The sequence below is a fragment of the Pipra filicauda genome, unplaced genomic scaffold (genome assembly GCF_003945595.2).
Source record: "Pipra filicauda isolate LSUMZ 115617 unplaced genomic scaffold, ASM394559v2 scaffold404_size635056_pilon, whole genome shotgun sequence".
NCBI classification, from domain to species: Eukaryota; Metazoa; Chordata; class Aves; order Passeriformes; family Pipridae; genus Pipra; species Pipra filicauda.
In genome coordinates this window covers 111-25499 of record NW_024104537.1, presented here as the reverse complement: position 1 = coordinate 25499, position 25389 = coordinate 111, and the positions used below count along the sequence as shown (strand labels likewise).

General features: G+C 42.7%; 1 long non-coding RNA gene across 1 annotated transcript; it reads right to left on the bottom strand.

Moving 5' to 3' along the window:
• Positions 1-4723: 4723 nt before the first annotated feature.
• On the bottom strand, positions 4724-5510 carry LOC120324035. Its single transcript, XR_005565032.1, has 2 exons — positions 5410-5510; positions 4724-4979 (listed from the first exon to the last, which is right to left on the bottom strand). It is a non-coding gene; the product is annotated as an uncharacterized LOC120324035 (long non-coding RNA).
• Positions 5511-25389: the final 19879 nt, after the last annotated feature.

Here is a 25389-nt window from a genome sequence, read left to right as displayed (position 1 = left end):
GTTAAATTCCATTATTAATTAAAATATCTCCAGCAGAGCAATTATGCAGCACCCTTAGAGAAAGCTGCCAGGAGACAGAGCACTAGCAGGAGCAGAGCTGGCAATAGGATGTTTGTATATGGACTAGCTGAATCACTGCCACCCTGTGCCTCCTGTAACCTCCGCACAGAAGTCTTAAGTCCTGAGAAAGCAAAACTCCACAGTAGAGGCTGAAAAAAACACTTTGGGGTTAATTAACATCCATGAGCCAAAGCTTGCCTGACAGCGTGAGCAGGGGGAGATGGCACAGCCCCCCCGAGGTAAGGCAGCACTGCACAGCGGCTCCGCTACCTCCCGCCTCGTGCACTGGAGCAGTGTACACATGGAAATCCTAAGCAGTTCTTTATTCAATATCCCTCTTTCACAGACGAAAGGGAGACAGTCAGCATATCTAGCTGAACATTTAAACAGTACTTTGTGTGTTCATTTCACAATTAAATGTTTTTAGAACTATTGCCATACTTCAGCAGGAATGAACACTTTCCACTGGTGACACCATTTGTTGTCCCACTTTCTTCTATTTTTCTTGGGTGTCCAGGCAAAACCAAAGTCTCCATCTTCAGGTGCTAAAAACACAAATTCCCATTATAGAAAGAAAGCCATCACTTTTCCATGTGGGACAATAACATATCAAGAAATAACTGGCATCAAGCAGTTGTTACAAAACCACTCTCAGTGAGTTATAGTAAAAGTTGGCTTCTCAGTTGTTTGATTTTTACACTAATAAACAAATTAAAGTTTATTTCTATCATCTTTAACATCCATAGTGGCAGGCAGCTGAGGAAGCACTTGAGTTTTCCATGCATCAGCTTATAGGCATGTATGCAGTTTTTATGGCTAAGCATTATGTCTCCTACTGTTACTTGTGATCCAGACTAGCTTTGTGTTTTCCCTCCCTTGATGTAAGAGTCTAGCTTTAAGGAGTTTTTGTCAAGCAGGTTGTGAACAAAATTGAAATAACCACAGTAAATTAATTGGCAGAGACAGAAAAGCTCCCTGGGGTGCTACAAAATGATGAAGAGACTACAAAGCTTCCTAGAGGACAATAAAGATGTGCCTACACATACATGACCAGGTATCCTGGTATCTGCCTTGTATCCTATAAAGGTGGTTGTGAAAGCTGCAGTTCTAAAGGTTTTCAGTCTGACCTTTAGCACAAGTGAAAAATGAAGAGATGTGCACAGAGAAACCTGCCAATCTCCCTTCAGGAGAACCATCACCATCCTGCTTCGGATCATGACTCCCATTGTGCAGCAGCCCTTGCAGTCACCTGGCACCCACTTTGCTGACGTGCGACCAATGGTCTCTGACCCAGCAATGTTTCCCTGAAATGGTAACAACATCAGGAAGGTGCAACTGGGGGGATTCAGGTCTCTGCTTCTTTCAAGATGACCCCCAAAATGCTGAGCTCGTGATGTTATTAGCATCAGCAAGCAAGGAAGCCAGCCAAGAGTGTTTTATCTTTCCATCAGCAATTGAAGTGGGCCAGCATTCAACAGCACACTGTGCCAATATTTCTTCGAACGCCAAATGGATATGCATCTTTCAAACTCAGGCTGCAGAGTGAACGAGCTGAATGCTGCAGCTTCTAAATTTCAACTTCAAGTGCTGCTCAAGGCAGTAACAAGATATTGCCTCTACATAACATTCACAGATAAAGCTTTCCTACTCTGAGCCAGTTTTCACCATTGAGATGATCAGAAAAGGCTACTCAAGTCAAATTCAGACAAAGACAGAGCCTGAACCTGCCCAAGTCTCTCTGCAATGGTTCAACCCAAATGAACACACATCAGGACACTCCCAAATACATGCATTGTTTGCAATTTGGAGAGACAAAAGCACATGTTCACTGCTTCAGAGAGCTAATCTGCTCTTCAGAACAAAATATCCAAAAAAGAAACAAGAAATCTTCATATAAATAGATGAAATTGGTATTTTTGGGTTCTCTTTCAACCCATGGGATGGCAGAGGACATGGAAAGAACTCCTTTAGGTATATGGGTGCACCAGTGAAACCAGAACCATCTTTTCACCAACAGACTGATCTAGATGGTGCTTTTGCTGAGCAATTCAGTGCACAGACCCCAACTCCATCCACATGTGGTCCTTGGGCAGCTGTGCAAGTGCAGAGAGGACATCCTCTGGGTCTGGAACTTATCTCCCATAGTTTTAAGGCCTTCAAACTGATTGGCAGGCTGTATATACAGTTCTACAACACCTGGCATTAATTCTACTGGTAACACACTCCTAGCAAAAGCCCTCACATATTTACTGGCCTGGAGCAAAGCAGATCCTGAGCAGCACTCCAGCAGCTGAAACGGGAGATATTCCCACTGCAGCCATCAAGGACACAGATGTCCTCTGCCTGGCAGCTTGCATCAGCCTAAGCAGAGGGGCAGCATTTCGCACGCACACCAAACGAGAAGCAGCAGAGTCCTCCATTGGTTACATGCTCCAAGAATTCCACTGAGGCAGCCCTCAGGCACTGCACGCTTTCAGCCACACTGAGCTTTAAACCTTTAAACACACATCAGAAGTGCTGGTGCTCAAAGGCTACAGTCCATATATCATGCACTAAATGACTAGTACCCTTTGTCTCAACAGAACTGTCACTTTATGCTGTAAGAGCAGGTAATACAAGTCTTTTTGAGTGCTTGTAGTCTGCAATAAAGGTCCATGTCTATGAACCCAAGATTCTGAACAAAATATAGCATAATCACCCTGTCCATTCCTAAAGAAACCCCAAGTGATTTTCATTTCTGCAAAAAGTACTGAAAGTTGTTCATTTGGGAGAGTTAATTTGTTTAGAAAGGCTGCTTTTAGCTTTCTCAGACTTCTCAGCTACTGTACATTTTTCTTTAATTAGTTTAGTTCAACCAGCAAAGAGCAGGAGTTGAACAACAAGGGTCTGCACATAAAAGTATTTGAAACTACTGGCTAGCTAATACAAACTAAATATACACTGCAATCTGCCTGTCAGACTTATTAGAAGGTAGCATTGTGTTCTGTATACTACATCACTATTACTGTATTTTCCAGGTAGTGATTTCATATGGGTAAATGAGGTTGCTAGGTTCGGTTTATTAGCAACTTTTTTGCAGCCTCCAGCATTTAAATTAGAGATTCTCCTGGACCATATGAAGGAACAAGTTTTTACTTATGTGTTTTACTAGCTTGCCAACACAGGCACCTCTGCATCCTGCAGTCTTGCCTCCGCTGGTACTAGTGGAAGCTACAGAAGCAAGTCCCTGAGAACTGAGTAGCTTCTGACAGAGCTGGGATTCAATCCCTATTGTTTAGTGTCAGGAGATACCCTGATACAACATTTGAAGTAGACCAAAGTGAATACAAAGTATTTTTTGGGTGCAGGTTGCCAGCACAGCTCCTGCTGCCCATGCCCAGAGTCCATGTCAGTCAACAGTGCAGGACTACAGGGAATCCCCCTGAGGAGCACAGTGTTGTGATGCTCAGGGCTGACATTACCTTTCTAGCCCCCTGAACCACTAGCCTCCCTTCAGCATCAAAACTTGGTTATTCCTACCAATACCTAAAACCCTGCACAGCCAACAGCATGAGGTGAGACACAGGGAGCAGAGGGCTGTGTGCTCAGCACAGAGATCAGCTGCTCTGAAATACTGCAGGCAAACTCAGAGCAAATAAAGGGGCAAGGAAAAATGATTGCATCTCCTCTGATGGCTTGGCTGGCAGCCAAGGGAGAAAAGAGGAAGCATCCTTCTATTCAGGCCTTGTCCCCACCTCCAAGACTTCCTCCACACTGAGCCATTCACACTTGTACGAAGCAGCAACACTGAAGTCAATGATAGGACTGGGTAGGGAGAAGGGTTATACTTTGTGACAGGATATGACATGATGCAAACCTCCATCTATGTGAGATCAAAAAGGCTGCTGGTGGGAACAGGAACATGGGCATATGGAAAAATCCAGCTTCTAGAATGACTTATTAGACAAAAATTATTTTAAAGGCTGTTTTAAATTCAATGCTTAACTCCCTTCTGCTCAGTTAGTGAGGCAGTTAGTTGACTATATCACTACATTAGAAAACAGAATTCCTTTCACATGCAGAACATGTAAAATAGTGCTAGTTGTGACTGAGTAAGCCCCTTCTATGATGTCTTTTAAAAGGCAATATGTGTTTGGGTAAGTAGCTAGTGTATTCCCAAGGAAAGTTTCTTTCACCAGTGTTCACCCTGGCATTACAGAAGTACTGCAGCTACCTGTGGTGTCATGGTAATTGTAGCTGGTGTGCACAAAGCCCAAAGAGGCAATAGCCATGAAACTGCTTCTCACTACCACTTCACAGAAAGTGCTTCTGCTTCTCGGAGCACTGTAGTTATTTACACCTTCACAGCTCCACAATTTATTGGTCATTTCAGAGTCTTGGAAATCCAGGCAGAGATGAAGTGAGGCAGGCATGAAAGACTCAGGAGAACTCCCCTTACCCAGAGGGGTTTCGCTTCTGTTTGGATAGAACACTAAGTCAGCTCTCAAACTCCACCAGATTCAGATAGAGCTGGGCTGCAAATTTCAGAGGCAAATCAGTTGGTCTTTAATTCTAAAAAAAAAATGCCTTAAATAGCCAGAGGATCCCTACATTCAAAGTTTTGAGCTTTAGAAACAACTTAGGGGGCTGGGGAGGGAGGCTCTGTACAGCACATCAATATATCTAATGAGACAACAATTAAACATTTAATTTCCCAATCATTCTTTTCATCTGGTGAACAGTGTTGTGGGTTAAAAGCACCGTCAAACCTACAGATGCAAAATAAAACCTGCTTAGCATGGGGAGCAGCTCTTCAATTTCTGTCAGTAACAGTGAGGACAGGTGTCTCTTCTATATAATGCTTCTAGCTCAAGGATCCATCTTCTCCAATAGATTTAGACCTTCTCCAAGAACACTTGGCTTCAGCTCCAAACTGAATCCTGAGTTTTCGGAAAATTACAGCTCTGATTAGATTTATGAGTTGATTAAGAGGCTTTCCAAGTCCAAAATTCGTGTAGTTACGCTGTAACAGGCTGTTCCACTACAAAACCCTAAAGGCAAAGCCAGTTTCAGGTCTAGTTTCCAAGAACAGCGTGTACTCTGAAGACATGCTGCACACTGCAAGGTCTGCCTGCAACAGCACCTTCAAGAAGTCACACCTACAGTCACATGCCATCAGCTGTTACAGGTCTGATGGACTTGACCTCTATAGTTCTTACATGGCCACAATTACTGTGATGTCTCTGGACTCCCATCTCTAAACATTACAGACCCAAAGCATAGCTCAGCCCCAGCATGCCAGCACCTGCAACAGGGACTCATCCTCATACACACTGGACCATCACAGCCACAGCAAGGTTGTGCACTCACACAGCACTGTGGATGTATCAGAGCGAGACAAGCATGAACTAGGGATGGACAGCAGGTTAAGCAAGGACTGAGTAAAACTCAGCACAAGCAGCAACACCATCCCAAAAAACCCTTTGTAGCCCTAATCAGGCCTCTGCACTGCTTGGGCTGGTGTGCTGCTGCCACGTGAGGCAGCTGCAATGGAATAAACTGGGGCCTGACATCACAATGATGCAGCTGCACTGGATAACAGAAAGCCCTCCTCTGGCAGCAAACGGCCCTGAAAAAGTAATTAGTTTTCCCAGAGTTATTAGGAAAGTGAGTAATCATGTGTACAGTCACAGCAGTGCTGTAGACACTGCGCTCTGACTGAGGGAAAGGCAAAGCTGAAGCGAGATTTGTTTGCAGTTGTAATTGTTCTCTGCCCTGACTCTGTTCAAGCAGCTACAATTATTAATCTCTAAATTTCAACATCAAAAGCTGAGATAATTAAATAGAGGCAAGGTCAGGCAGAAAAAAATAATTTTTTACGTTACATTAATTTTTTTTGGCTGAGATGGTTTTCTTTTTGAGCTGATATTAAGAGCATACATATTTTAAGTAAGTCCCACCGGCCACACATGCCATCAGCAGAGTGCAGCATAGCAAAAAATAATTGAAGTAATTGTTTTTAAGGACAAAGTATATTCAATTTAGCCAAGACTACAGTTTACATAGCTGAAAAGAAACCAGACATCAACCTCTGCACTGAATTTATTTCCATACTAAAAGTAATTCTTCAGATTCTTCTCTGTGAAGAGAAAAGCCCCGGATATCATAACCTATGTGTGGATCAAAGTAGTACAGTGGAAGAAAGCCCTGTTGATGCTAAAATCTGCACACAGGGAAAAAACTACAAAACACAGACAAAAACTCCAGGACCCAATGTTCAACTACAGCAATGAGAGCAGGAGAATATTCTTAGCCTGGAGATAAAAATAAATTAATGTAATTACTCCAAACAACAAGAAAAAATCTATTACAAAATGGAAGAGAAATTTGTCTCTTTGTCAACTAAAGTAAAACAGTTTAATACATTCTAGTTTAAATGAAAAGTGAAAAAAAGAAAAGGGAACCTAGGTGAAAAAAAAATAAATCACCTTTTTGTCCCAGATATTAAAACTAGAAACTGTTTCAAAACATTAGAAGTTTTCCATGGAGCACAGCATCTGGGACCATTTCACACTGAAATCACATTAGCACATCTCTTTCACAGTGCGGCCAGGTTGGTTCTCACTTCTTTAATAACTAACCAGTAAAACCTTTTCTATCCACCAAATAAGCAAGTTTGTGCTGCTACAGAAATATCCCACTGTAAGGACAAATCTGTCTTGTGATTAACTCCACAGCAGCAGAATCCCACCAGGGATGAATTAAACAACATCATTTTTCCACCTTTTCCAAAATGAGGACGCAGGTATTTTCAAATCCTTTTCCATTCATCTCTGCTCACAGCATGTGTAGCTTGCAAAAAAGTTCCCTTTATCATCTTCTGTAATTAATTTTCTCTGAGCAGAAAACAACACACCCATGAGAAACTTGTGCTCGGTCTGCAGGGAACTGCAGCATCATGTATCAGAAGTGGCCTCGGCATATTTGGCACGTTGCTGCATTGATTCATTGCCCTGTCACTGAATATAACTGGATGTTTATTAACAATGAAAACAAATACATTTTATCTTCTATGCCAAGACCTGTTCTTCTGAACAAGAGAGAAGCATTAAGAAGAAAATGAGATATTAATATGCTTAAAATAAAAATCTAGAGTTGGCGTCATGGTATGTGATCTAATGATTACCACATGAGGAACATGAAGTTTAACAGGATGTATGAACTGTCATAACTCCAGTTTGTTTAGATTTTTCCATTCTCAGCATAAAGATAGGCTGTATAGACCAGCATCCTGTTTCTACAGGGTATTAGCAGAGAGACAGGGAAAAGTATCTAGGTACACACCACAGGTATTAGCTACCTAGCCTCGATATTCTCATACTCACTGGTCATTTTCCACTTTTCAGGGTTTTCTGAATCCATGATTTTATGATTTGACAACACTCAGGGAATTCAGTGTTCACTAACCCCCTCCACATCTCCCTTGACAAGTGCAGCTGCCCTGGGATGGATGCAGCCACCATCCAATCACCTCCCACAGGTGAGCCCACACCCCCCTTCCTGACCCATTTCCCAGAACATCATCTGTAGTATCAACGATTTAGAAGCTCCCTGCTGAAGACAGGCAGAAGCCCAGTGCCAACCGGGGCTGACTGGCTCCTGGGCATGTCTTGTACCCAACACTCAGCCTGCATCCTGCTCCAGCAGGAAACATCCCAAAAATCTGATGTCAAACAGAGCATTAAGCATGGTGAAAATACAGCTCTTGAAGGCAATCTTGAATCAAGACCATTTACCATAAGTCACTCCTGAGATGATTCAAATAACATCTATCCTGCAATGAATTCACACTCCACTGCTAACAGGGTGTCAGAAAGACTTGCTCATGGGCACAGAGTCCTTTCTCCAAAGCAGACAGTAGCCATCTCTCATAAATCATTTGTACACCAGAAGCACCATCTGCAATAACAAATGAGACCTCCAAGGCATCTTTAAAGTCTTGGGTTTGCTACATTAAGTTTAAAGCTTGTAGCTATGTCTTTGGTAGAAGAAAAGATTCCAACAACACTCTAGTGTGCATGCCATTATTCAGGGAATGAAGAGATCGTGCCACACTGCTCTAATTAATAGAGACTCAGTATCCTCAGTCTATGGTCAGGAGACAGCTGCCCTCTCCACTACTGCTTTGGAGGTTTAGGACACATTCAGGTGAAGCAGACTTACAGCACAGAAAAAATAGTAAAAAGCAAAAGGAGAAAAAATGCTCTTTGTGACTGCCATCTGCACTGAACTACAATATAAAGCATCAGTTCCTAACCACCCACCATCTGAGACTGTTTTCCAAAGGACATCTTCCTTTTTGCAGGTACAGCATGTGCTTGGCAACACCTGCAGTTACTCTCAAGGGTTCCGACTTGCAAGTGTACCTTAGCAGCAGCATTGACAAGGGCCATATTTCATTCCATATATATTTACTGGTGAACAGCTACATTACAGCAGAGTACATGTTGAAGGCGTACGTACCAATACTACAGAACTAACAGACCTGCCCATTGTGGGACAGTCAGACTTACAGTGAACCTTCTGCAGCATCAAGCAGGTAGGTCTAAGTACTGAGCTCACCACAGCTCAATTCTGCCCAATTGAGGTGAGAGGGTCAAAATTAAAGAGGGGGAATAAAAAGAATCTTTGCAACTTTGAACACTTGTTTTGTCTGGCAGCAACATTAATGGTATTTGCAGTTATCAAGTGTAACAATTCACATCTTCATTCTCATCATATCTTGGCATAGGGAGAGAATTAAAGATGTCACATTTGCCAACTACCCATATTAAAATCACATGGCTGCTGTATAAACTTTCAATTATGGAGGATAGAGGCTGAGGGTGGAGGAGATAATCCTTATAAGAACTACTTCAAAGGGAGAGTATGGATGAGATTTCAGAAAGGCTAACTTAGAAGCTGTGTGATGTATCTGTTGTTTTGATATCAAGGTCATTCTTAACACTTAGACGTGGTTTTCACAAAGGAAGCCTTTTAAAAATATTTTCTCTATTTGTTTCTGCAAATCAGCTGATTCTAGTTATAAAAATCCCATTAATTGAGTGCCACACAAATCATCAAAGAATTCCTTTGCTGTTCAAAGAATAATAAGGCACAAGACAATCAAGGAACCCTGTTTACACCAAGCTGAGGAAACCCTAAGCTCAAGTCCAACACGAAACAACTGGAATCATTTCAGCTCACAGAGAAAGTGAGCTGAGCATGCCTGAGTCGTTTCCCATTTGCTCCCCTGCCCCAAGCCTGTGTGCTCAGTAGATGCTGTGGATTAGCTGATTTTTTCACTATACACCACATTAACAGGGGAGCTCAAGCTATGCATTTGGGGAATAATGCACTATGTGAAGTCTGGTTTTATCAATTAACCATGCATGATGCTTTCATAATGCATGTATTTCATCCCCACAGGCCCTGTGCACTGACAGCTTTCAAACCTTGGATGGGGTGCTCTTCAGGGTGGCAAGAGAACAACAGAATGGCCTGCTGTCCTATCAGACCCCGATGCAAGTTTCAGGGCTTGTGAAGCTGGCTGGCAAATATCCCAAGGGACTAATAGCAGTGCTTCACTGCATACAGCCACATCTCAGTGATTCAGTGGAAGATAACTCCTCTCTGCTTTTCAAAAGCATCTTTCTCAGCCCACAAGTGCTCAACTAGGGAACCCTGTGGGGCATGGAGGACACAGACTTTGTGCAATGATGCTCTACCAATTGTTAGAGTGGGATGTACGCCTTGGTAAATGAAAGGTTTTCATCTGGATTTCTCACTGGAAACCAACAGCAAAACATGGATAGCCAAGCAAAAAAACTGAAGCAAACAAACCTCAGGGTTTGTTTCCTCTCTCTATGTCTCCTATTAGGTTAATTAGTTTTATTTGTCTACGCAGCAGAAGACTACAACACACCAGAGGAGCCAGGATTGCTCATCTCTGAAAACTCCACTCCTCAATAGTGCTGCATCCTGGCAGAGTGTCACACAACAGGAATGGGGAGAAACCAGTGATTTTAATGTACCTGTGAATGGTAAATAGAGAAGAAATTCAACAACTCTCAGTATTTTGTGCCCTTGAGTCAGTGATAACTCAGATAAAAGATAAAACTGAGATTTTACTCTTGTTCTTTAACAATCATCAAGAATGGATAAGAATAAAAACTGAGATACTGAAGGGGATTTCAGCACAGAAGAACTGGAGGTCCCACATGGCTGTTACTGAAATGCTCCCCGAACATTATCACCACCGTCCAGACGACAACATACTAACTCAAAAGTGCTGTGACTAACAATGAGCCACTTGGAAGCACAGGATTACACACATATCACCTTGTATAAAGGGAAAGGTGATGATAAGGAACCGAAAACTAGGAACTGTTATTTTAATAAATAAAGGTCCAGTGGTGAATCTATCTGGTAAAATTAAGAACCATATAAGGTGAGGTTTAAGGCAACTAAAGATTATTCCAATGCTGTTTCAATTTGTTCCGTATGGTAGGGGTCAAAAAAATTACAAGATATTTTTAACACTCTTCATTGCACAGGGACAGTAGTTCAGTGGTGTATGCACGTGTTACATCATCAGTTCTGCACTCCTTATTCTACTACCAACTAAGCAGAATCTGAAAGTGCAGCTAATTAAACAGAACCTAAATTCAGCAGGTTTGGATGACTTGCACCACAGTTTTAAAAGAACATCCTGAAACACTCTATTATAGATATCAATTTTAAATATGTTGGGCACATAGAAGTCGCAGTAGCTGGAACAAAACTTGCTGATGTGCTAAGTATTTTAAGAATTAAATAGAAAGTCCTAATAATGATCTCCAGAAAACTGAGTATGATAAAATTAATCTGTGTAAATTGGAAATTCTCCAGAACACACAGTATCTAGTATTATTGACTTTTAAAAGAAGTATAAAATACCACCCTTTAACATGATTTTAGTCAATTAAATAACACTATTAACTTTTTATACAGAATTTAGCTTCATGCTACATAATGATTTGATTAAGATGAGGAAATATTAATGGATGAAAATAATTTCATGCAGTGGTGATTAAATAGTCATAGGTATACATGTATGTTCCTACTGAGGTCTTGGTAGAGGCTGTTCCTTGGCCCTATGGTGTAAACACGTCAGTGAGTGTAAGAGTCTATAATCATTACTTATCAAGCCTGAAAATGGCAAACAACGTGGGACTGCTAAAATAACTGAGAAGAGAACAACAGATCTACATGTCTAAATAAACTCCACCAGAGAACACAGTATAGACTTCAGTACTGCCACACACACACACACTCACAGCAACATGCATGGGGACAGCATCCTGTGAAGCCATTGATTTTCAGAAACTTCATGATCGACATGTAATTAGAGAAGCTGAGCACACTGTGCTGGAGCGGTCCAGTGATCAAGAGAGCTCAGAGAGGCCTGGGATGGGGGGTGCACAAATAAAATAAAAAATAAATCAGCGTGTGGCATTTAACACTGTCAAAATTATGTTAAGTTTTAATGCTTGCGATCCAAGAAGAATATTGGAAAACTGGATCCAGTGCAAAGAACCTCTAAAAGGATGATTAAAGGACCAAAAGCTCAGCTTAGAGAAAGGCTCCAGAAGCACCATCTGTTCTCCCTAACAAAGGGAGAAGGTTAATAGGACAATCTGATCACAGTTTACAAGTACCTACGTAAGGAACAGAAATTCGATCAAAGAGCTCTGTCCTTTAGCAAATCCAGCAAATTTGCTCTGTCCACAAAATCAGACAAACTCAGGCCCAAACTGTTTAACTCTATCAGTTAATGCTCATGTTGACAGTATTACCAGTACTGATACCTGTCAGTAAGGCTGAATGCAGGACAGTAAAAGCTGTCTTGGATTTTCCATCACAAGTTAAAAACATGATGGCATGATTATTTTTCCCCTCCTACTCAGAGGCAACTATCTAGCTAAAAAAAGGAATTAATTCAGAGCAGCCAGGGAATTATTTTCATAGCACAGACTTCACACGAGCAGCTCTGTGTGTCCCACGAGACCCCTACAGCAGGAGCATCACTCCATGGAAGGGACTGTGGCGTGTCGCTAGGGACAGGCTCTGTCATTCTGGCAGCTATCAGGAATTAAAGTTTTAAGACTAAAGCTTCTCTGCTGTACCATGGGCTGGCCAGCATTCCCCTACCAAGCTGGTATTTATCCCAGTACCTCATCCCTCAGCATGTCCCACAAAATGTGACTATTGCAGTTAAAACATGCACATTCACATGGAGCCTGAACTCCATGGAGCTGCAGCTCAGGTCACATTCTGCATCACCCTGGGCCATGCAGTAAGGCAACACCTATATAATCCTTTTTTAGAGAAATCCCATCTTAAAATTAAATAGTCATTTTTTACTGTAACTTATTTTTATAAAGACTGGGGGATATTGCTTTCTTTCAAATGCTCTTTGGCTCTGGAAGCTGAGGGAGCAGAGCATCAGTTGCAAGACCCCCAGTGTAGACCAGTTGTTTCAATAGGTTTTGCTGAGAATAACTCTTGGGAGTGGCCTTTAGGATAAACACATCCCAGTCACAGGCCTGGGCAGCCTATCTAACAGTTACCTTGTTAATAACCCAGCAGGGTTAAGGAATAAGTAGAATCATAGAATGGCTTGGGTTGGAAGGGATCTTGAAGATCACCTAGTTCCAACTAGACCAGCTTACATAGAGCCCCATCCAGCCTGATCTTGAACTCTGCCATGGATGGGGAGTCTGCAACCTCTCTGGTAATCTAAGCTCTTCAGCATATTTTCTTAACGAGCTCTTTTGGCCCCTGTGTGCCATAGGTTTGTGGCAGGACACTTCCTCAGGGCAAGGAATAAGAGCACAGAAGCAAGTGGAGCTGGTATTGAAGTATAGTATACTTTGAGGGAGAGCCCAAAGGATGCATGAGGTTCCTTGGACTCCCTACCTCAAGCCCCAGTTCTCTCACCACGTGCTATGAAAACATTTGTAGCTCCAACCTTTTGGTACAAACCTATTCCTCCTCTCCTGTCCCACACACTTAAGTGCAAATCAATGCTTCCTGCCCTACACACTGCATACAGGCACTGCTTTTAAGGGAAACACAACTACAGGGCAGAACTTAATACCTCAAATCAGATGTGCAAAAAGCTACTGGTGGATTTCTAGGTATGAAGGCCTTGGGGAGAAGCAGAGAGAGTTTGGCTAGAGGCAGAGGCAGCCTATAGAGAAGCCAGCAGCAGGCTGGCAATGTGTAACCATTTATTAATTCAGTTTGTAAGAGACAGACCCATGCAGCAGCCTCCACAGGTAAGGCTCCGCTGAAAAATTCCCTGCCCTGTCCCTCTGCTGAGCCTGCTGCTCCATTCCTGTGTTCCTGCACGGAGCCACTGCTGTTTTGGAGGGGGAGGGAGCCCATCCCTCTCTGGCAACGCAGGCACCTCATGTAAATTCATTGAATAAATGCAGTCATTTCTCTCAGCTGATCCATCCCCACGTGTGCATGTTGAAGCTGTGCCAGACCCTCAATGCAGCCAACTCTCCTACAGTTCATCACTCCTGAAGGTGAAATTGTTCGTCACCCTTATCAGCATTTCCTCCTTTCCTTCCCTTCCCCTCACTGCCTTCCCTGAAGTTCCTGGCCCTCCTTCCTCACAGGAGCCTGGCTCTGCACAAGTCAAAATCAAACCCAGGCAGAGCCTTGAAATAGACCTTGGAGAGTAAAGGACATTATAAAGTTATTTTAAGCTGAGGAAAACTGCATTTCCCTTAGAGATTGACTTCAGTCTCTAGAGCCCTTGAATTTTTAGGCTTAAATCTGTCTCCTTGATAAGGCTCCATAGTAGCTGAGACCCACAAAGAAGTTTCCAAAGCACCAGCAGACATAAATAACTGGAAACAAAACTGGAGCATCATCACTAGATGCTCACATGAGCTCTGGCTTCTGCAGTCAGTCCATGTGAGCCTTTAGTCATCTGAAACAGCACAACCCTCATCTCTCCATAGAAGAGGAAGGTTGTGCTGTATCAGCTGGAGGTGATTCTTTTCCCTCTCTATTTTGGAGCAGCCACCAACTCCTAGTCCTGACTTGACCTGAAGAAGTTACTCTAATTAAACACATGAAGGTCTGATCAGCAGAGCTGCACTCTACTCACTACTGATTCTGAGATCCATGCAGGTCATGAACACGTTATCGCATCCCACAGGGCTGGACAGAGCATAAAAAAAGATCTCCTTCCTGCAAGGGATGCTTGTCACCTCTGGGTGCTGCTCTGAGCAGAAGCCCCCACACTAACCATGGGCATCTAGGGCTTTCAGTATCTGTTTTGCCTAATACAATTTAACTACTAGAAGGTGAAAAACACATGGGCAAAATATACTTTAAAATTCACAAACCCTAACCTTTCATCCAGCTGTGGAAGCTCTATGGGCTTAGGTTTATATCATCTTCATTTTTATTAACTTCAGCTGCTGTGGGTGCCCTCTAAAACAGGAAAATGGGGTTTCGGTTCTCCTTTAAAAGTAAAGCAAGGGAGGTACTGACAGTATGTAGTAAGAGATCTGCCAGAGGAAAAGACAAAAATTATCTATTATTTTAAAGAACACACAAGCAGTCAGCCAGTCAAGGAACCTTTTAATTTTTTAATTAGAGATGTTTTTCTGGCTTATTTGGATTTGGGGAGGGAACAATAGATTTTTATCAGGCTCTTTTCCAGACTCAGTTTTATAGCTTTAGCTCTGTATGCACTGCTAAAGAAATTAAACATTATTTACTTTCCAGAAGTGACTGGTGATTGAGGATGCCTAAATTGAGACTCTTCATATGGTTTTTAATTGCATTTAAAAGAGTGTGCAATCATTTATCAAATCTGTTACCTTTCAAAGCATCATCAACTTCATTTCTACAAAGAGGCACTAACTACAGTTCCCAACCACTAGAAAATTCCTGCCCATACCTTGCCACCTTTTCGTTGTACATTTTCCCACCCAGGGCAGCAATGACAGATGTAAGCCCATGGGGACATCCATAATACCTTTAAAAACAGGGTATCTCAGACTTCTTCTCCAAAAAACCCACACTATAAATTTGGAAGCCACACAAAATTCAAACCGCAGAACAGCCAAATTTTGGCATTACAACTCAGATCCATTTGGTTCGCTCCCTGACTCCTTCTGCTCAGAGAAGCAGATTTTTTGCATCTGCTCAGCACATGCAACCTTATCATGCAGCCAGAGCCAGGAGCCATGTCCCCCAGCCAGTGGCAAGCAGCCCATCAGTGGCATCTCACTCCTGGAAAAGGCACAGCTTCAGACTCAGCTGAGCTCCGAACTAAGGGGGAACAGAAGCCAACAGCAAAAGTAGAGAAGCTCCTTGCCTTTTCTCCTTAGCTGGTCTGTTGTACAAGCTAAGCTGTCTGCTGCTGGATGTTTTGGAATCAAGACTGGATTATAAACTGAAAACCCAGATAACAGGTCTCCTGGCAAATCAAAGATGCTCCTTTAACACAGTATGTTGACAAAGTAAGTACTTGCACACATCCTCTTCTAGCTGGAAATACTACGACACACCAAAAGCCAACCCATAGCTTGAAAGTCCAAAAGCTGCTGCAGTAATTGTGTTTAACCTGCACTACAAAGCATAGCACAGAATGTCTGGACTGAACATTTTAAGTAAAGATGTGTTTTTATCTCATTAGGCCAAGATCAGTGCTGTCTTTTCCACAAGTAAAGCTACATGCCTGCTTAGCTCTCTGCAGTCCTCACCCTCTAATGTGGGCAGTATCAGGTTTACATCCCTCTGCATGTGGCATCATCTGCATGCTTTAGGCTCAGATGCAACACACCTGCTTTAGCATCTGTAACTACACCTTAATTTCTTAGTATGATTTAAGAGGCAGTAATTTAAGATAGCCAATAATACCTGACCAATGATTTCAGGCTGCCACAGTGCAGTTGTGTGCTGCAGCTCTAAAGACACTGAAGGGAGGCTGCACATCTGCAAAGAGGAGTTAAGCCACATGCAGAGCTTTACAAACCACTTCTGCTTAGAGTTGTTTTGAATGAGCCACAGGCACCTCTACCTGGCTTCAGGCTACAGGGTGAAGAGGCCTGAGCTTGCAACAATTCTGGAAGCTAAAGGTGTTTAAGCTTTGCCCATTGTTTTCTATGCTCCCTTATTTCATGCATTAATGAGATCAATCCACCGCCTCCAGATTTCCCTCAGTTTTAGAGAGCTTGTTACTAGACATTACAGAAACTTGTAAACCATTTTCAAACACTCCATAGACGTGTCCCCTGAAGGGGGGTGAAATTTCCCTAGGTGGTCATATTCAGCTCCTTTATACATCATAACTGCTTCTTGATCATTTTCAGCTCAGCAATACCCTGAAGGAACGATTGGGATCTGGACTGAAAGGACAAAGTATCATACACAGACATAAGAAGGGACAGTGCTTGTCAAGCATTTGCAATCTCAACAGGGAAATCAAAAAAACATTACTGCACAGCAAAAGCGTGGTAAAGGGGCAAGACTTGATCAAGGTAATAGAGCAAATAAGTGGAGAGCAAATTTATTACCAGGGTGTCCCCAAAACACCCCAGTGGCTTGTTCTCCTTCCCTGCCAAGTTGCCAATCTGCTGAACTTGACCCTTAACTGTAACTTCTTAACTATAATTATCTTATTGATGCAGAAATATTAACAGTTAGTGGAGCTGCACCGCAGCTGAAGTCATCATCAGACATTCTCCTCAGCAGCTGTGGGATGATTTGTCACTTCTGCATCAACATTCACTTGGGGTCCTCAGCTCCACAAACATAGCCCAAACAGTAATCATTCATTCACCCTTTGATCCATAAATAGACTTGGGTTGGCAAGAAACAGGTTACGAGGAAAATGTAATTCAGCAGACAGAATCAGCACCTCTCATTAGCCCCAGCAAACCAAAGTCACCCCTGCAACTTCAAATCAATGAATCTACAAGAATCACCTGCCCAGTTCCTGATGCCGACTTGTACATCATGAATGCACTTCCACTCATTTTTCCTTTTCCACTTTTGAGACTCAGCTCAAAGTCATTGTCCAAATCTTAAGTACAGACAGAAGAGATATTTTCTAGCACAACTCAGAAGGTCTAACTTTGTTTCTGCTTTGAGGTGGAGTTATTTCCTACACCCCCACAATGTCTATGCTACATCAACTGAATATTTTTAGAGCTGCACTCTCAGTTCTGAAGTGTTAATAGACAGATTAGATTTGAATTTACTTGTGCAACTTTATAAATGCTAGAGTCAACTTAGAGAAAGAAAGAAAAAACAAACTACTATTTGAAATGTTGCTCTAAATAAGCTAATTTGCTACCAGAGATAGTTCAGGAAACATATGCCATCACTACATCTTATCAGTTGCGTAGGCAGTGTGGTAAACAGCTGCTGTTGTAGTTAATAAGCATGTGCATTTTTTTATACATATGTGTACGCACATAAGCACAGAGTATGTATATTCTACTCCATTGTCACTGGACAAACAGAGCTGCTGTTCCGTACTACCAGAGAAATCTCTAGTACAAGAGGACAAAACTACAGACCTGGAGCAATTTGGGGTACCACCTAACAGCACTGAAACAGCTCAGTGTACTTCTGGTGCACTTCTGACATTTGACACAGCCAACATCTGGAACCGCTGACTCCCAGGAGCTCCTACAGGAAAAAAGTGCTCCCAGCTGGCTCTTTTAAAAAAGGTTTTTTAGTCATAAATGCACTTTAATTGAAGATTAATTAGAAGAAGCAATCTTGATTAAATTTACTTGAGGAAAAGGTTTCTCAGGTCAAGGTTGGAAATAGAGACTAGTACTCTGAACAGATGGGGCTATCCAGGTATCCAGATCATTTCGCTCTGTGTAAACAAGGAGTGGGAAAGTACCTATAATACCAAAAAGGCTATGGGGAAAAAATCCGTTGTTTTTAACTGCCAGTAAAATAACTTGCAGCAGTTGCTGTATATGTGGATGCACAAAGGCAGGATCAATTCCCAAGATCTTACTTGGATTTTGCAGGAAAGGGACAAACATTTGTTTCTCTGTTCACCAGACACTCAAGGAGCCAGAAAACCAAAAACTGTTTCTGTGAAGCATATTGTTATTATGAGGCTACATCTTGCATGGCTGTGCTAGCCAGAGTCCCCACTGAGAGGGCGAGTTTGGAATACTGGCTCCTTGATCTGGCCCAGTCTTCTCTACACTGCAGCAACTGGCATGAAAACCAGGCTGCTATGGAGAAAGCAGAGATTTATGCTCGTCATGTCCACGAAGAAATGTGGATCCATTAGATGTGCTAAGACCAACAGCTATATTAAGGTGTTATTAAGAACGTATATTAAGCTGCTTTAGGAAGTGTGAAAAATTTCCCAAGCAGCTTTTGTCGTTCAGGCACTAACTTCAACCCAGAATTTTACTAGATATTACCTGCTATTGTTTTCTTTTTCTTCATTCTTACAACATACCTGCAGGTGATAACTGTCAAATTAATATTAAAGGTTTGGCTTAGAAGCATCTGATTTTAACTTGCAAGCAATTCCTGCATCTCTGTATTCTATACACTGGGAAGATGTTAGTGTTTTCATGTGCCTGCTGTGTCAACAAAGATATTTGGGGACCATTGTAAGTGCCCTCTGCCGCAGGCATCATCCAAAAGTTCAGAACATTTCATAAACACTAACTAAGCCTTTAAGGCATCCACAGTGAAATATTAAAATATTATGACCTCCATGTCACAGATGGAAACACTGAGGTTGTGACTTGCCAATGGACAACATTATTTCTATTTCTGCTTCTGGCACCAGTTTACAGAGCGTCCTGGCACTGGTCCCTGCACCAAGCACCTCCCTCGTGTGGGCAACACTTTTCCACATGCTTCCAAAACCTTGCACCAGGCCTGCTCCCAACAGGAGACAAAGACACAGGACTCATCACATCATGAAAGGAGCACAGCTCTGGCAGCTCATGTGATGCCTTTTCTGAGAGGCTGGCAGCCTTCAGGGCTTCTACTGGAAGCCTGGAGTCCAGGGCTGTACCTGTTCTTCAAAGAGGAAAGTGTCGAAAAGTTTAAACCACAGCCCATAGGGAACACAGGCGTATCTATGCAGAAATACAGCAGAACCCCCTTGAATTAGCTTTTAAGCTTTTTTAAAAACACTTCTTCCCACTTTTCCCCATGTTAACCAGTCTAGCAGCACTGCTAGCACCAATTTAGAGCTATGAGAAACATTTATCAGCAGCCATTCTTCCAATAACTAAGTGAAAGGCTGTATGAAGCCATGCTGTTACCAAAGAGAGGCACTTACCCCAGCTCAAAGCTTATTTTATGCTCATGAGCTTATACGCTGATTTCCTCCTCTGCTACAAGCTGTTTAAAGGGTTTCTAAGTTAAAATGGAAAATGGCTTTTTAAAGCTTTAAAGTCACAACAGAAAGCTCCACGTGCCCAGCATGTCTAGCCAACACAAACAGAGCAAGACAACCAGAATGCAGCATCTTCTTATGCAGCTTCATAACACCTTCCTGCCTCAGGAGAGCCTTCCTTTATTCCCTATTTTCCCCTCCTGCCTGGCTTAGCTTTTATAAGTCCCTCAAGCATTATCTCAGCATTGCTGCTTCATTCTGGTGGGCGAGGATGCTTCTAGAGGTGCTCAAGGGCTTTAGCATCCCCAGAGCTCTGCGCAACTAACCTGTAGCTTGCAGCCTTCCTTTTCCCAGGCAGACAGATGTTGAGTTCAGCTGAAGCTATTAGGGAAGACAAACCAGGTTTCCATGGTTATGGGAGCCTGAGCTACTCATCTCAGAGAAAAATGCAGTGCACGAACCCCTGTTAGGAAGAGGCAGAAACAAGGCCAGACTTTTGGGCAGCTGCATATTACAGCTCCTTGATGTCTTACATGTGGGCAAAAAAAACCCAACCAACCAAAAACCTACTTTCTTGACAATCTGGATATATGTGGGTTTAGATAGCAAGTGTCTTATACATGTTCCACTGCACTTCTGCTGTGACAGTATCTGCAGTACAGATGGGCAGGGTTTTGTTTCTGGCCCTTGCTCACCTGATGGGGGAGCCTTACTATGCCCTAAAGGAGGTCCGTGCTGCAGGATGAGGCATTTTTTTATTACCAGAGAGAGAAAACTATCTACAGATCTGAGCTGCTGGTCTCTCAGGCGAGATGAAGCAGGTGCAGGCTGCTCTCCGGCTGGGAAGGCAAAATCTGCAGGTGTGAATTTGCAAATCTGTCCCATTAAGTTAGAAGGTTTGAGCTCAGTGTGCTGTAAAAATACACACACAAAGCCACAGACCTCTCTCTCCTCTCAGCAAAGCATAACATCCTTTCCTTCATGTTGTCCTGAAAGTAAAATAGTTTATGATCAAAAGCCTGTGCTGCTTCAAACTGAAACACTGATGAGGCTGAGGATGCAGATACAATGTGGAAGTGACAACTGCAGAGCCCCAGCAGATTTCTGAGGCAGTGACTCTCCAGGGCAGAGAACATCACAGCCTCAATCCCATTTACGGTGCTAGAATAGCATCAGAGCCATGTTAATTCCCAGGCAAGGAACTTATTCTTTTGGAGCAGAATAAAATAGATTTCAGACTTATTTGGGGAGTTCAAACCAGGGAATCAGTTGATCACCTTTCCCCATCCCCCTCCTATATTTCTCTCTACAGCTACACAGTGCTTGCCTGTCCTGACACCAGAGCAGCCCAGGCTTAGCAACACCTATGCCTGGTAATCACACTTCTCTAAACAACACCTTGGAAATGTGTGAATCCTGCACTGGCAAAGCCTGTCTGAACAAGCAGCCACCCAACACTGAAGCTCATGACCTCTTGCCAGGGCAGGTACCATGTGCTCCATCAGCAGTGGGCACTGCCCACGCACACTCCCAGCTTGTTTCATTCCCCAAAGCCACTGTCCCACTGCATAGCACAGGGGTACCAGCAGCTAATGAATGCTGGAACAGAGACACCTACCCAATATGAAAACAGATCAAGATAAGCCCAATTACTTTTCCATAGTGTTTGACCCTGATCTGCAATTAACAAATCAATTAAAATACCATTTTCCCTTCTTCTGAAGAGAGTCTAGCTGTCACCATCAATAATGCTATACCATAGTCTCTAGGACTTTCCAGAAGAGCACAAAACAAGGTTTGAGGGGAAGAAACTCAGAAGCATGCAAGAATGAGGACATTCTTCTCCTATTTCAGGGCAGCTTGAGCTGTATCAACTACTCAGGGGTGACTTCACTTTCTAAAGAGTCACCCATGGGACACTAATTTGTTTGACAAATGAGACTCTGTGGGGTGCAAAAGTATAAACACACATATGATGCCAAGACAGTGCTCAGATCCACATTAAAACTTCTCCAAAGTGCCTTGCCAGAAAATAGGCTTTCAAAGATCTATATTCTGTAGGACAAACAATGATTTTGTAATTTCTTTGGCCACACTGTACTGCATATTGCAGCAGACCTAAGCAGTCTCATCATAACCACACAAAAGAATTACTGGAGCTCAGCACCTGCCTATCAGGGTGTCTTAGGCAAATTGCTTGCAGAGGCAGACATTTGAGACTCTACTTAAAATATATTTGCCTTAGCAAGGGTTATTCCTAAACAATTAGTGCCTCTCTCCTCAAGGCTGTACATTATTCACTTAGTTTCTCTGAGGCACCCGAGAAGGATGCATATATGTGCATACAAGGCTTAGGCAATTCAAACTCGGGGTAGGGGTTTGATGCTGTTCTTTCTCCAGTTATCTCAAGAGTGGATAGAAAGTCATCGCTAAAACTCTGCTGGCCAAATGCATCCGAGTTGTTTGTGAACTGCTCAAGCTACACAGCATCAAATACATGGGGGTTTTAAATTTGTCTAGTCTGCCATTAACTACATGGCTTGTGTGCCATTAAGTCTTATCTTCTTGACCCTCTCACACTCAAATCCCTGCAATAAAAAAGTACAGTAGTTCCTGCCACTTGCGACTAAACTTGATCCCTCTTCTCTGTGCATTCAAACTAAGTACGTTGTAACAACAGCTCACTGGGAATGCCTCTGGATACTCAGGTGTATCTGCGGATGTTTCTTGTCTTAGCAGAAAGAGTAGGAAAGCCACGTGCACAGAGAGCACTGCTGCTCTGTGAGGAGCGCCAGGTCCTCACCAAAGGAAATGTCCCTTCTCCTACTGGTTACAACCCTCAGCTCAGCTTGGTTTTGGTCAGTGACCTCCAGGTCTCTCTGAAACATCCAAAGGGTTCTGGCTCTCCCAGCCAGAGCCAGAATAGGGAATAAACTCTCCTGGACTGTACAGATAGGGATACCAAATGTCTGTGTCCCTGTCCCACTGGGCATCCCTGCTACTGCCTGGCACAACAGCAAGCAGGATGGCCTACAGATGAGTGAAGGTTTGGGTTGCCATGCCTGTTTCCTCAAATGACTGTGCAGAGACTGAATGGAGAGAAACTCTAAATCTATCAGATACTTCTCAATATAATCCTTTCACATAATATGCTAATAAGTAGTAGTTCAAAATAAATCAATAAACCCAAGTAACCAACAGAGGAAGTGATTTCTTGAAACATCCATTAATGTCTTGTTGCTTGAGCTGCAGAAAAGACCTGGAAAATGTATAAACAGCTATACGTAGTTTTTCCTAATCAAAAACAAGCACAAGGATGAAGTGCAGCAGCAAGCTAGTCTGTAATGCTGGTACTCAGTGACTGGGAGTGCTGGCACCCTCTTTTCTGTCATTCACACAGGGCCAGAGATTAAGTCAGTCTCTACATGGTTAAACAGTTTTCCAGAAGCAGTGCTGGCACAGGGCAAGGCAGCAATAGAAGCACAACTCTCCTGTCCCACAGCACATATCACAGAGCTGACACTTTTGATAGCTTTTCTCTCGAGGCTCTGCACATCAGCCAGGGTTTGTCTCAGCAGGGCTGCAGATCTGTGAGGAGGCAAGCCCACCACAGCATGGCCCTGCATCCAGCTCGAACCCAACCAAGAGCCAGACAACTCCAAAACCCACTCAGCATCCCACTCTCCATCTGCACACCCCAACCTTTGCTGGAGAGGTTCTCAGTCAGGTACTCCCACAAGCAATAGGGGGTTGCCACAGTGCAATACACTTACAGAGTAGCCAAGTACAGACCATTGTTCCACAAAACCCTGGCCTAGGAAAAGCTTGTGAAAAAAGTGAGATTGCACCAGCTACATGACTAGTTCATACAGCAGCAGGAGTGCCCACGAGCCCTGTACAGACTCAGGTACCCCAGTTTTTAGCCCAGGATAAACTTGCTTTTCATTTGTCCCTGTGGAGCAAGGACCACTACTCGCACTCCGACTGGAGCACAATCCTTTGGTTTTGAGATACTATCACAAGGAAAGCATCCAGAGCTTAAACTAATATTCCATGGTCCTGAACCTACAGTTCACACAAGGAATATAACTACAATAGCATTCTCATGTCTACCCTGAGCTTCTGCCTAGTTTCTAAGTGGGATTGAACACAACCAGGCTTTTTGGACTTACACAAGAAATAGACTGGCATTTGAATGCAATCCCTGAAGATAACTAGCCAGCAGGACAGATTTACACAAATTTAAGAAATCATTTCTGCTGGCATACATTGCTTTTTGAAGAAAGCACACACTATAAAACAGTCCTTATCTTGAACCTTTTCCTTCAAGTTTTGAGAAGTGTCTTCCCATTTGTTTGTTGCTTTTCAATACTATCTGAGCAGAAATAAACAGCAGCTGATGTTGTGAACACTGTGCATAGATCTTTGAGAAATATCCATCTTCCATACAGAGCAATCAACCATGAGACACTGAACCACAGAGTGAACAGTTTCAATTTAGAGTAAAAGCAAAAACTAAATCTGCCTACATGTTCCTTTTATTTTCTAAATTAAGTCTAGGCTTTCTAACAAATTACTGAATTGCTACACTTCAAAAAAACTGGGGGACCAGGGAAGCTGTATTATCTTTTTGCAAAGTATATCGTTATGTATAGGCTACAGAAATAAACACCGTAATTTGATAAATCCTTTTCCATAACAGATAGCAATATCACCTACATATAGATACTTCTACTGGTATCCCTTTCTACTAATTTCTTGGGATGCCAGGTCCTACCTCCTGAAAGGCGCATCCTAATGAACATGCACTCACCTCTGAATCGCTGAGCAGTTCACACCCATCTCTGGGAAGAATACACATTTAAGTCTGCATTATGTAACCATTTTCCAGCAGATAGGTTGGTTTTGAAGTTGCAGTTCAAAGGCTGGCTTTGAAGGATGGGTTATGCCTCCAAAAGCACAACTTCCATTCTTGCTACCCTAACCAAAGGCACAGCTCTGTCCTCAGCATACTCCTCTTCTGTGTCAGCATTACTCCTTCAGGGAGGCTGATGCTTAGAGGCAGCCAAGACCTTTGCAGGTACTGAACTTCAGTTTATAAGGACCACAGTACTCCTAGGGGAATGGTCAGAATGCTGCAGGTGGAGGAAGAAATTGAACACCCTAGAGACCTAGCTATCTCTTAACTCAAGAAAAATCTTTATTTAAGACTAAGAACAGCATCCTGTAATCTCTTTCTATATACACTGAGATATTTACATATCAGAAAACATTTCCTCCAAGCCCCTAAACCCCAGGAATCATAAGTGCTAGAAGCATGTGCTGACTTGCTGTTGTTCTATTTCTTTATGCCAAAGGAGGGCAATAATATCCTCACTCAGAGAAATCATCTGCTTATGAACCAGGTCCAGAGATGCTTCCTCAACAAGCCCTCAGACTTTCTGTATTACCATTATTGAGAATTGTCTTTTGGACCTCTACCCCCACCCTGCCCCTCCAATTATGCAAGAACAACCCTACATTTTCCAACAATGAGACAGTCTCATCAGGGTAACTGCAGCGAAGTATCATACAGGGTCAAATAAGAATGTTCTGACATCTTCAACTAACCCAAAAATAGTTGAAGAATACTTTTAATAAATTCAGCTGCCTTTCCCTACTAACACACTGCTTCTAACTTGTGGTTCACAGCCCCATTCTCTTATTCAGGGAAAATCCCTGGAGAACTATATCTTTCACATTGCAATAAGGAGTCTCCCTGTCGTTCATTAAAGATACGAATTTTCTGATGTTCTAGCTCAGAGTATCATGGAAAAGGTGTTTTATTCCTGTCCTAGAATGAGAGTTATCCTAGCACTTTCAAGGGTGACCTTGAGCAAGTTACTTCTAATCTGTGCCTCATT